Source organism: Nicotiana tomentosiformis, chromosome 2 (assembly GCF_000390325.3).
Source record: "Nicotiana tomentosiformis chromosome 2, ASM39032v3, whole genome shotgun sequence".
Taxonomy (NCBI): Eukaryota; Viridiplantae; Streptophyta; class Magnoliopsida; order Solanales; family Solanaceae; genus Nicotiana; species Nicotiana tomentosiformis.
Window position 1 is genome coordinate 156,653,393 of NC_090813.1, and position 14,714 is coordinate 156,668,106.

The following is a 14,714-nucleotide window of genomic DNA, read 5'->3' on the forward strand; positions in this document are numbered from 1 at the left end:
AAAACGGATAAATGGCATAGCATCGTCAAGTAACCAAACAGTAATACACCCCAAAACCGATGGTATAGAGTCATAAGCTCTAATGAAGTACACTAGAAATCTCTAAATACAATAATGTTTTGAAATGAGAATAAACAGTAGTAAAGACTATATTAGAATGTGACTCTGAGGCTTGCGAGCGTCAAACATGTATACCTTGAAATCTCCGAAATATCTTAATCAACTCACTGGCATCTGGCACTGGCAGAAGTACCTGGATCTGCACAAAAATATGCAGAAGCATAGCATGAGTATACCACAACAGTACCTAGTAAGTATCAAGCCTAACATCGGTGGAATAGTGACAAAGTTAGGTCAAGACACCTACTAGACATAGAAACCTGAACAAAATATTAATATGTTCTAATAACGGGAAGTAAAAATAATAAATGACAACAAAACAGATTATCAATGTAAGGTTAACAACGGAAGTAAAAGCAATAAACGACAACAAAGAGTGAACATATGATAAAAATAATAAATGATCAAATACAGTCAAAATACAAGTGAAATGAATTAAGGGAAAACAATAACCATGCAAATCAACAAGCCGTTCCAATATAAAATGTACAACAAAAATCACACCGAGGTACCACACCTCATATTCACACTTCACAAGTCACAATCACAATCTTCTTTATATCGCCACGTGATCCTTGCATTTATTTTAAAAATATTTTTTTCATAATAACTTCACGTGCTTTAGCCCCCTTATCACTCCGTGTGTGCTTCAAATGAAGTAATTTCTCTTACTAGCAACACGCGCATAAATCCCCATTATCTCGCCGCGCACGCATAAATATCACCACCCTTATACCACCGCATGTACATCATATCACAATACAATAATCAACTCGCACCACACGTGCCCATATGTCACAATATTTCCACAACAATAATTCTAATATCGTCACATCACATAGCCCACGGCTCAACCACAATGTGTATAAGAATCTCAATAACAACAAAGTGAAACAAAAAATAACTCAACAGGAAAGATACTCCAATAACCAAAAACTTCAACCACAAACATATTATTAGCTCTCAATACTACAACTTCAATTCAAATGTATAACATAAACTCAAAAATAAAAAAGATAACATGTAATAGCAACTACAACTAATTACATGAGAATAACTCAATAATGGAAGAGATAGCATGTAATAACAACTATGACTAAATGCATATAAGAGTGACCTCGACGATGAAAGATAAACACATGTAATAACAACCTCAATTAAATCATATAAGAATAAACTTGACAACGAAAGATATAACAAATAATAACAACTTCAATTAAATGCTTATAAGTAAACTAAGAGTCTAAACTCGTAAATTTTCACATATAAGCTCGTGCACATACTCGTCACCTTATGTACACATCTTTCACATAATTCAAATAGTATAATTAAACCTAATTAAAAGGATTAGTTCCCCCACATAAAGTTAGGCAAAATACTTACCTCAACTAAGCCAAATCAATACTAAAAAATGGCTTTTCCCTTAAAATTCGTCTCTGCACGGCTCAAAGCTAACAAAACATGACTTAATATCATCAAACAATGCAATAGAAACTAATTTCGATTAATAAAGTTAAGATCTTTACACAATTCTCCAAAAGTCAATAAAAGTCAACTCCGGGCCCACCCTATAAAAACCGAGTCCAATGGTAGATCTCGAATACCCATACCCCCAAGAGTCTATATATGTATTTTGTTTTCAAATCCGAGTCCAATTCAACTCTCAAATATCGAATTTTTATTTTTTAAAAACATAGACAAAATTCGCCAAAATTTTTCTTCAAATTCCATGGATTAGAGGTTAAATCTCATAATAATCATGTAATATAATTAAAAATTGATCAAAATCAATTACCTAATAATTATAGGTAAAAATCTCTCCTCAAAAATCACATCCTACTGAGTCTAGGGTTCTAAAATATGAAAATGAAGCTAAGTCTCGTTTTTTCAACTCTTTTGTTGAGGTGCAGACGTTGCAAATGCGACCTTGGGATCGCAATTGCGAACCCTCGCAAATGCGAACAACACATCACAAATGCGGTACCTGACAGCTTAGGAAAATGCCGTAAATGCGACACTGACTTCGCAAATGCGAAATCTGTCCCTTCCGCAAATGCGACCAAATGGTCGCAATTGTGACCTACCCAGCCTCAAGTCTTTCTTCGTAATTGCGAGCAAGGCATCACATTTGCGATACCTGATCCCTCCCTGCCTACTTTGCAATTACAATACTGGTGCTCACAATTGCGATAACTAGAGCCCCTACACACCAACAACCTAAAAATGAGTTCCAACCAATCTGAAGCACGTCTGAAACTCACCCGAGACCTCGGGGCTCATACACCAAACAACCACACGAGTCTAAAAAATATTATATGAACTCGCTCGCATGATTAAAATACCGAAATAATATCTAGAACCACAAATAAGATATCAAAACGCATGAAATTCAAAAGGAAACTCAAGAATCACTAGAATCGCAACCAAGCGTCTGGTTCCTATCAAACCAACTCAGAATGACACCAAATTTTGCAAACAAGTTTCAAATAGAAAAATGACCTATTCCAAGTCCCAAAACTAAAAACCGAATTCGATAGCCATAAAGTCAACCTAAGGTCAAACCTAAAAATTCCTAAACATTCAAATTCCCAACTTACGACAAAACAAGTCAAATCAACCTAGGGACCTCCGAATTCAATTTTGGACATATGCTCAAGTCCAAAATCACAATATGAACCTGTCGGAGCCATCAAATAACCGTTTCAGGATCATTTTTACAAAAGTCAAAATTCGGTCAATATTTCCAAATTAAGCTTCCAAACAAAGAACCAAAGGGTCCAAATCATTCCAAAATTTTCCCGAAATGAAACCAACCATCCTCACAAGTTATAAAATCACAAATATACATGCAGTGAGCTTCAAAAGGGAAAACATGGCTCAAATATACAAAATGACCGGTCAGGTCGTTGCATTCTTCCCCTCTTAAAATAAACTTTCGTCCTCGAACGTGTATAGAGACACACCTAAAGTGCCAAAAAGGTGAGGATAACAACTCTGCATGTCGTGCTCGGTATCCTAGGTCGCCTCCTCAACCGGTTGACCCCTCTATTGAACCTTCACCAAAGCAATGCTCTTTGACCTCAACTTCCGGACCAGCCTGTCCAAGATAGCCACCGGCTCCTCAATATAAGTCAAATCCTTGTCCAATGGACTGAGCTGAAATCTAATGCATGTAATGGATAACCAAAATACTTCTGGAGCATAGAAACATGGAACACTGGGTGAACTTCCGATAAGCTTGGTGGCAATGCAAGTCTGCAGGCTACCTCACCAACTTTCTCAAGGATCTCAAAAAGGACAAATATACTTAGGGCTCAACTTTTCCTTCTTCTCGAACCTCATCACACCCTTCATGGGCGAAACTCTGAGCAAATCCCTATCGTCCACCATGAATGCAACATCACAAGCCCTTCGATCAACATAACTCTTCTGCCTAGACTGCACGGTACGAAGTCGATCCTGAATCAACTTGACTTTCTCCAAGGCATCCCGAACCAAATCAGTTCCCAATAACCTAGCCTCCCCTGGCTCAAACCAACCAACTGGAGAACGACACTGTAATGACCCAACCGGTCATTTTAACTTTTAGAATCCCGTTCCCTAAAAATAAAACTTTCAATATGTGCTTTTAATAATTTATGACTTGCGGGGATGGTTGGTTTGGGATTTGGAAGTGTTTGGGGTGAAACCGGAACACTTGGTTCCTTAAGTTGGCCTTAAAGTGCTAAGTTTGACTTCGGTCAACATTTTGAGAAAACGACTCCGGAATAGAATTTTGATGATTCCAACAGCTCCGTATAGTGATTTTGGACTTAGAAGCGTGTTCGAAATTTTATTTGGAAGTCCGTAGTTAAATTAGGCTTGAAATGGCTAAAAACAAGAATTTAAGTTTGGAAGTTTGACCGATGAGTTGACTTTTTGATACCGGAGTCGGAATCCAGTTTCGAAAATTTTCATTGCTCCGTTATGTCATTTATGACTTGTGTGTAAAATTTGAGGTCAATCGGAGTTGATTTGATAGGTTCCGACATCAAATGTAGAAGTTGAAAACTCTTAGTTTCATTAAGCCTGAATTGGGGTATGATTCTTGGTTTTAGCATTGTTTGATGTGATTTAAAGGTTCGACTAAGTTCGTATGATATTTTAGGACTTGTTGGTATATTTGGTTGAGGTCCCGAGGGTCTCGGGTGAGTTTCGAATGGTTAACGGATCAACAATTGGACTTAAACAGTTGCTGCAATTTTTCTCTTCTGCTGGAAATTCTGGGCTGAGATCGAGCCCAAGATCGAGCTCCCAAAAATTGAGCTCCCAAGATCGAGCTCTCAAAATCGAGCTCCCAATATCGAGCTCCCAAAAATCGAGCTCCCAATATCGAGCTCCCATGATCGAGCTCCCAAGATCGAGCTCCCTGAGATCGAGCTTCCTGAGATCGAGCTCCCGAGATAGAGCTCCCCTGATCGAGCTCCTTGATCGAACTGGACAGATCTGTAAGTTATAAAAACAGAGGGCATTCGTCCCATTCGCCATTTTTAACAAACTTGAGCTTGAGCAGAGGCGAATTTTGACAGGTTTTCAAGGAAAGACATTTGAGGTAAGTGATTACAACTCGGATTTGGTCTATATACACAAATATATCATTATTTTCACCATTTAATTGGGTCTCACGGACGAATATTTAATTAATTTCGGGATTTTTATAAAAAAAATATAGTATTTTCTTATAGAATTGATTCCTATAATTTTTAGTGATCGTATCGAATTATTTTGGCTAGATTCGAGCCGGACAGGGTTAGATAATCGTGGAAAAGGCCTTATAGTGGATTAAATTGGAGCAAGACGAGGTAAGTCTCTTGTCTAATCTTGTGAGAGGGAAATTACCTCATAGGTGATTAAAATTATATAATAGTTGCTAAATTGTGGGGGCTACGTACGCACGAGGTGACGAGAGTCCGTGCGTATCTACTATTAATGCTAAAGTCCGGGTAGTTTAGGACTCAAAGCATGCATTACTTGTGTAAATTGTATTCTTTGATTAATTAATATTAATTGATATATATGAATATATTGTGAATTGTTAGATAAAGATATTAAAGGATGGAAATCTCATAGGCTTGATTTTCTGTTTAAATCAATTAATTGTTAAAAGAAATTGTTCTCCTCCCGAATTTATCTTATAATAAATATACTCTCCTTCTGGAGGCACATAAGAAAATGTTCTCCTTTCTTGTGGAGCGGGCCGAATGCCTCGCCGGAATAGATGCATCTATGGATCGCGCCGCACGTCCCTGGGCAGTGTACACGACACTCTGGATCGGGTCGTACGTCCTCGGCAGAAATCGTGCTTAATAATAATAATTACACGATACTTTAATAATTTATTTCAGCTTGTGAAGCTAATTAATAAATTGGAAAATCTTTGGAATTTAATGAATTATTATTCTTATTTGTTAAGGAATTAATTGTTACTCCTGTAAATGAGATTTAATTAATAAATTGGAAATTATTTGAATTGAAGGAATTTAATTAATATATTGAGAATTGTTATATTTGAAGGAATTTGATTATTTCTGCTGATTAAATAAATTACTGTAAATTCTGTAAATCATGCTGATTTAAATATCCTAGTTTTATTTCAGTTATTATTATTGACCCATAGTGAGTGTCAAAGTCGGCCATCTCGTCTCTACCACTTCGAAATTAGGCTTGATACTTACTGGGTACACGTTGTATACGTACTCATACTACACTTGCTGCACTTTTGTGCAGGATCTGAGACAAGTACTAGTGGAGGACATATCATCACATACCCACGTCATCCCGAGGCATAGTGGTGAGCTGCCTTTCTGAGCCGTTCTGTAGCTACCAGTGTCTCTTCTTATATTTACATTCTGTCTATTTTATTTCAGACAATATTTGGAATTTTGTATAATCTACTAGATGCTCATGCACTTGTGACACCAGGTCTTGGCACACACACATTGGTAGAGTTTGGGTTTATATTTTCTTGGTTTTAAATTTTATCAATGTATGCTTAATTTATTAGTTGGCTTGCCTAGCTGTAGTGTTGGGCGCCATCATGACCTACAGGTGAAATTGGGTCGTGACAACATGGTATTAGAGCACTAGGTTCACGTAGGTCTCACAAGTTATGAGCAGACCTAATAGAGTCTTACGGATCGGTACGGAGACGTCTGTACTTATCTTCGAGAGGCTATAGGGTGTTAGGAAATTACCTTTCTTCACATTCCATCGTGCAATTAATGTAGCACTAAAAATCCTTCTCTTATTTTCTCACAGATGGTGAGAACGCACTCGAATGAAGTTCCAGACTAGGGTAGAGCTACTCCCCCAGTTGCTAAAGGCTGAGGCTGAGGCCGAGGGAGGGCTCCAACCCGTGGTAGATGGCAAGGACATCCCAGGACTATCCGGTTATGCCGCCAGTGGATCCAGCAGAGAATCCCATTATTGAGGAGAAGGGTGAGGTGCCAGTGGCAGAGCCAGCTCTGGTGGACTTCACATCTGCACCGGGATTTCAGGATGTCATGGGTCGTATGATGCGATTCATGGACAATATGACTCAGACCGGTTTATTTCCGGCAGACCCAGCCACATCTCAGGCGGGAGGGGGAGCACAGACCCCTACCGCACAGGCTCATGGACATGCAGCTATTGTATATCAGATCCAGGGTGCACTACCCGTAGGTGGAGCCCAGCCAGTGGCAGCAGCTACACCTGAGCCCAGGCCAATTGTAGCCGCCGATCCTCAGAAACTATTGGACAGATGGACTAGACTACATCCTCCTGTCTTCGAGGGTGAGCTACATGAGGATCCACAGGATTTCATTGATCGTTGCAAGGATAGACTATACAACATGAGGATATTGGAATCCCATGGGGTTGATTTCGCTACTTTTCAGCTAGAGGGTAGAGCCCGTAGATGGTGGCAGTCTTATGCTCTTGGTAGACCAGCAGATTCTCCTCCCATGACTTGGGACAGGTTCACCCGTATCTTCTTGGACAAGTATATTCCACCCTCCCAGAGGGAAGAGTTGCGGTTTCAGTTTGAGCAGCTCCAGCAGGGTCAAATGTCAGTGACTGATTATGAGGCGAGGTTTTCTGAATTATCTCACCATTCACTTATGATACTCCATACTGAGGCGGAGAGAGTGCGAAGGTTTGTAGCCGGTTTACATACTGGTATTCAGGCCATTATGGCTCGAGAGGTTGAGATAGGTACTTCTTATGAGCGAGTTATGGAGATAGCTCAGAGGATTGAAGGTGTACGTTAGCGGAGTCGAGAGCAAATTATGAGAGATAATCGGTTCAGGTACTCTGGAGAGTTCAAAGGTGCTCCGTCTGGGGGCAGAGGTCAGTTCATGAGGGGGCAGTCCAGCAGACCCCATATCCAGCACCACCACCTCCTCGAGGTTCTCCAGTGCGACCTTATCTCAGTGCTATCCCAGAGAGTTCTTACCGCCCACCAACTATTCAGGGTCCTTCCAGTGGGTATTCACGTCCCCAGGGCCAGACATTTAGTCAGCAGCCCATCGCACCAAAGAGTTGTTACGAGTGCGGGGATCCCAGTCACATGCGGAGGTTTTGCCCCAGGTTTCGGGGTAGACCAATACATCAGGGTCAGCAGCCTATGCTTACCGGACCAGTTGCTCCACCAGTAGTCCGACCACCCAGAGGTGGAGGATAGGTGGGTAGGGACCGTCCTAGAGGTGGAGGTCAGCCAGGCGGAGGCCAGACAGTTGGCGCTCTACCTCGGTTCTATGCTTTTCCGGCTAGACTAGATGCCGTGATTACAAGTATTATTTCTATTTGTGGCAAAGATGCCTTAGTATTATTTGATCCAGAATCTACGTATTCATATGTGTCATCTCTATTTGCTCCATTCCTGGGTGTTTCTCGTGAGTCCTTGAGTACTCCTGTTTATGTGTCCACTCCCGTGGGCGATTCTGTTATTGTGAACCGGATCTACCGGTCCTGTATTATTACATTCTGTGGTTATGAAACTAGAGCAGATCTCCTATTGCTTGAGATGACTGATTTTGAAATTATTCTGGGCATGGACTGATTATCTCCATATCATGCTATTCTAGATTGTCATGCCAAGACTGTTACCTTGGCTATTCCAGCATTGTCTAAGATGGAGTGGAAGGGTTCGCCTGTTAATTCATTTAATCGAGTTATTTCTTTTATAAGGGCTCAACACATGGTTGAGAAGGGTTGTTTGGCTTATCTAGCCTATGTTCGGGATACTACTGCAGAGACTCCGGCTATTGATTCAGTGCCTGTAGTTCGGAAGTTCCCCGATGTATTTCCGTCAGATCTTCTAGGTATGCCACATGATCGTGATATTGATTTCTGTATTGACTTGGCTTCAGATACCCAACCTATATCTATCCCACCGTATCGCATAGCTCCGAAAGAATTGAAAGAACAGCTTGAAGAATTACTAGCCAAAGGGTTTGTCAGACCGAGTGTATCGCCTTGGGGTGCACCAGTATTATTTGTGAAAAAGAAGGATGGAACAATGCGGATGTGTATTGATTATCGCCAATTGAACAAAGTTACTATTAAGAACAAGTACCCGTTGCCGCGTATTGATGATCTATTTGACCAGTTGCAGGGTGCTAGGGTATTCTCTAAGATCGACTTGAGGTTGGGGTACCATCAGTTGAAGATTCGGGATTCGGATGTTTCAAAGACTGCTTTTCGGACTAGATATGGTCATTATGAGTTTCTGGTGATGTCCTTCGGTTTAACTAATGCCCCGACAGCGTTTATGGATCTGATAAACAGAGTATTCATGCCATATATTGATTCGTTTGTCATTGTCTTCATTGATGACATCTTAATCTATTCGCGCAGTAAGGAGGAACATGAGCAGCATATGAGAGTAGTGCTTCAGACATTGTGGGAACAAAAACTATATGCTAAGTTCTCTAAATGTGAGTTTTGACTAGAGTCTGTAGCATTTTTGGGACATATTGTATCGGGCGAAGGTATTAAAGTTGATCCCAAAAAGATTGAGGCAGTTCAGAATTGGCATCGTCCCACTTTGGCGACTGAGATCAGGAGTTTTCTGGGTTTAGCAGGTTATTATCGTCGGTTCGTGGAAGGTTTATCATCTATTGCAGCACCTTTGACCAAATTAACCTAGAAGGGTGTTCAGTTTTGATGATTGTGAGTCAAGCATTCAGAAGCTCAAGACAGCACTGACTACATCACATGTGTTAGTGTTACCATCTGGTTCGGGAATATATACAGTGTATTGCGATGCATCACGCGTTGGCTTGGGTTGTGTATTGATGCAGGAAAGGCGAGTAATTGTGTATGCTTCACGTCAACTGAATCCCCATGAGAAGAATTATCCAGTACATGATTTGGAGTTAGCTGCGATTGTTCACGCTCTAAAGATTTGGAGGCATTATCTTTATAGGGTGTCTTGTGAAGTTTACACTGATCATCGTAGTTTGCAGCATTTGTTCAAGCAGAGGAATCTAAATTTTAGGCAGCGCAGATGGCTGGAGTTACTAAAAGATTATGATATTACTATCTTGTATCATCCGGGCAAAGCAAATATAGTTGCAGATTCCTTGAGCAGGAAGGCGGAGAGTATGGGTAGTTTGGCTTTCATTTCAGCAGAGGAAAGGCCATTAGCCTCGGATATTCAGTCCTTAGCTAACAAACTTGTGAGGCTGGATATTTCGGAGCCCAGCCGAGTTCTTGCATGTGTGGTGGCCCAATCTTTATTATTTGAGCAGATCAAGGCTCGCCAGTATGATGACCCATACTTGATGGTTCTTCGTGAAACGGTACTACGAGGTGGTGCCAAGGAAGTTACTATTAGAGCGGATGGTGTTCTGCGACTCCAGGATCGTCTATGTGTTCCTAATGTGGATGGACTGAGGAAAAAGATCCTAGAAGAGGCACACAGTTCTCGGTATTCTATTCATCTGGGTGCTACTAAGATGTATCGTGACTTGAGGCAACATTATTGGTGGCAACGAATGAAAAAGGACATAGTTGAGTATGTATCTAGATGTCTAAATTGCCAACAAGTTAAATATGAGCACCAGAGGCCAGGTGGCCTACTTCAGCAGATGACTATACCAGAGTGGAAATGGGAACGAATTACTATGGACTTTGTAGTTGGGTTACCGCGGACCTTAAGGAAGTTTGATGGAGTTTGGGTCATTGTTGACAGGTTGACTAAGTCGACACATTTTATTCCTGTTGTGACTACGTATACTTCAGAGAGGTTGGCCCAGATTTATATTCAGGAGATAGTTCGGTTGCACGGTGTGCCAATTTCCATCATATCAGATAGAGGCCCTCAGTTTACTTCACATTTTTGGAGAGCAGTACGGAGTGAATTAGGGACCCGTGTAGAGCTCAGCCCAGCCTTTCATCCGCAGACCGATGGACAGTCAGAGAGGACAGTTAAGATTTTTGAGGATATGCTCAGGGAATGTGTGATCGACTTTGGAGGTCAGTGGGATCGTTTCATGCCTTTGGCCGAGTTTGCTTATAATAACAGTTACCAATCCAGCATCGAGATGGCTCTATTTGAGGCTTTATATGGTCGGCGATGTCGTTCACCTATCGAATGGTTTGAGCCAGGTGAGGCTAAGTTATATGGTACCGATTTGGTAAGGGTAAGTTGAGCCCAATGTTTATAGGCCCATTTGAGGTATTGACACGAGTTGGGGAGGTTGCTTATGAGCTTGCATTGCCTCCCAGCCTATCGGGAGTTCATCCAGTTTTCCACGTATCTATGCTCCAGAAGTATCATGCCGACATATCACATGTGTTAGACTTTAGCACAGTTCAGCTAGATAATATCTTGGGTTATGAAGAGGAGCCAATTGCCATTGCTGATAAACAGGTTCGCCAGCTGAGGTCCAAGAGGATTTCTGCAGTAAAAGTCCAGTGGAGGGGTCAACCAGTCGAGGAAGCGACTTGGGAGGCCGAGGAAGACATGCATAGCAGATATCCACACTTATTCAGCACTCCAGGTACAATTCTAAACCTGTTCGAGGACGAACGTTTGTTTAAGAGGTGGAGAATGTAATGACCCAACTGGTCATTTTAACTTTTAGAACCCCGTTCCCTAAAAATAAAACTTCCAATATGTTCTTGTAATGATTTATGACTTGCGGGGATGGTTGGTTTGGGATTTGGAAGTGTTTGGGGTGAAACCGGAATACTTGGCTCCTAAAATTGGCCTTAAAGTGCTAAGTTTGACTTCGGTCAACATTTTGAGAAAATGACCCCGGAATAGAATTTTGATGATTCCAACAGCTCCGTATAGTGATTTTGGACTTAGAAGCGTGTTCGAAATTTTATTTGGAAGTCCGTAGTTAAATTACGCTTGAAATGGCTAAAAACAAGAATTTAAGTTTGGAAGTTTGACCGATGAGTTGACTTTTTGATACCGGAGTCGGAATCCAGTTTCGAAAATTTTCATTGCTCCGTTATGTCATTTATGACTTGTGTGTAAAATTTGAGGTCAATCGGAGTTGATTTGATAGGTTCCGACATCAAATGTAGAAGTTGAAAACTCTTAGTTTCATTAAGCCTGAATTGGGGTATGATTCTTGGTTTTAGCATTGTTTGATGTGATTTAGAGGTTCGACTAAGTTCGTATGATATTTTAGGACTTGTTGGTATATTTGGTTGAGGTCCCGAGGGTCTCGGGTGAGTTTCGAATGGTTAACGGATCAACAATTGGACTTAAATAGTTGCTGCAATTTTTCTCTTCTGCTGGAAATTCTGGGCTGAGATCGAGCCCAAGATCGAGCTCCCAAAAATTGAGCTCCCAAGATCAAGCTCCCAATATCGAGCTCCCAAAATCGAGCTCCCAAAAATCGAGCTCCCAATATCGAGCTCCCAAGATCGAGCTCCCTGAGATCGAGCTCCCGAGATCGAGCTCCCCTGATCGAGCTCCTTGATCGAACTGGACAGATCTGTAAGTTATAAAAAACAGAGGGCATTCGTCCCATTCTCCATTTTTAACAAACTTGAGCTTGAGCAGAGGCGAATTTTGACAGGTTTTCAAGGAAAGACATTTGAGGTAAGTGATTACAACTCGGATTTGGTCTATATACACAAATATATCATTGTTTTCACCATTTAATTGGGTCCCACGGATGAATATTTAATTAATTTTGGGATTTTTATAAAAAATATAGTATTTTCTTAAAGAATTGATTCCTATAATTTTTAGTGATCATATCGAATTATTTTGGCTAGATTCGAGCCGGACAGGGTTGGATAATCGTGGAAAAGGCCTTATAGTGGATTAAATTGGAGCAAGACGAGGTAAGTCTCTTGTCTAATCTTGTGAGAGGAAAATTACCTCATAGGTGATTAAAATTATATAATAGTTGCTAAATTATGGGGGTTACATACGTACGAGGTGACGAGAGTCCGTGCGTAGCTACTATTAATGCTAAAGTCCGGGTAGTTTGGGACTCAAAGCATACATTACTTGTGTAAATTGTATTCTTTGATTAATTAATATTAATTGATATATATGAATATATTGTGAATTGTTAGATAATGCACGTCCTCGGCAGAAATCGTGCTTAATAATAATAATTACACGATACTTTAATAATTTATTTCAGCTTGTGAAGCTAATTAATAGATTGAAAAATCTTTAGAATTTAATGAATTATTATTCTTGCTTGCTAAGGAATTAATTGTTACTCCTGTAAATGAGATTTAATTAATAAATTGGAAATTATTTGAATTGAAGGAATTTAATTAATATATTGAGAATTGTTACATTTGAAGGAATTTGATTATTTCTGCTGATTAAATAAATTACTGTAAATTCTGTAAATCATGCTGATTTAAATATCCTAGTTTTATTTCAATTATTATTATTGACCCATAGTGAGTGTCAAAGTCGGTCATCTCGTCTCTATCACTTCGAGATTAGGCTTGATACTTACTGGGTACACGTTGTATACGTACTCATACTACACTTGCTGCACTTTTTGCGCAGGATCTGAGACAGGTACTAGTGGAGGACCTATTATCACATACCCACGTCATCCCGAGGCATAGTGGTGAGCTGCCTTTCTGAGCCGTTCTGTAGCTACCAGTGTCTCTTCTTATATTTACATTCTGTCTATTTCATTTCACACAGTATTTGAAATTTTGTATAATCTACTAGATGCTCATGCACTTGTGACACCAGGTCTTGGCACACACACATTGGTAGAGTTTGGGTTTATATTTTCTTGATTTTAAATTTTATCAATGTATGCTTAATTTATTAGTTGGCTTGCCTAGCTGTAGTGTTGGGCGCCATCACGACCTACAGGTAAAATTGGGTCGTGACAGACCCCGCCTCCCATATAAGGCCTCAAAATGAGCCATCTAAATACTCTATTGGCAGCTTATTGTTGTAGGCGAACTCTACGAGTGGTAAGAACTGATCCCACGAACCCCCGAAATCAATAACATAAGCACGTAGCATGTCTTTCAATATCTGAATGGTGCGCTCAGACTGCCGGTCCGTTTGGGGATGAAATGCAGTGCTCAGCTCGACCTGTGTGCCTAACTCAAGCTGCACAGCTCTCCAGAAATGTGATGTGATCCGCGTGCCTAGATCGGAGATAATATATAATGGTACACCATAAAGACGAACAATCTCACGACTATAAATATGAGCCAGCTGCTTTGAAGAGTAGGTAGTCACGACCGGAATAAAGCATGCACACTTGGTCAGCCTGTCTACAATGACCCACGCTGCATCGAATTTTCTCAAGGTCCATAGAAGCCCAACTATAAAATCCATGGTGATACATTCTCACTGCCACTCTGGAGTATCAAGCTTCTGAAGCAAACCGCTCGGTCTTTGATGCTCGTACTTCACCTGCTGACAGTTCAAATACCGAGCCACATACTCCACAATATCTTTCTTAATTCTTCTCCATCAGTAGTGCTGCCTCAAATCCCAATACATCTTCACGGCATCCAGATGAATAGAATACCACGAATTGTGAGCCTCCTCAATAATCAACTCACGTAACCCATCCACATTAGGCACACAAATTTGGCTCTGCATCCGCAACACCCCATCATCTCCAATAGAAACCTCCTTGCCATCACTGTGTCCTTAAGTACAAGCAAGTGGGGATCATCATACTGACGCGCTTTGATGCGCTCAAACAAAGAAGAACGAGAAACCACACAAGCAAGAACCCGACTAGGCTCCAACACATCCAACCTCATGAATCTATTGGCCAAAGCCTGAACATCCAATGCTAATGGTCTCTCTCCAACTGGTATATAAGCAAGACTTCCCATGCTCTCAGCCTTCCTACTCAAGGCATCGGCCACTACAATGGCGATAAGAGTATTTTATTCAAATTTTTTGTTTGCCTTAAAAAAAGGGATCTTTAGCAAATGCCCACCCACCACAAACTATTTTACCCGTCCCTGCCCATAAAGTTTTTCACTTACTCTTTTTTTAATGCCGCCAAAGCCAACCAAATGAACTAACACTAAACCAAGCCAAGAGAAATCAAGTCAAGTTAAACCAAGCAAAGGCAAGCCAAATCAAGCCA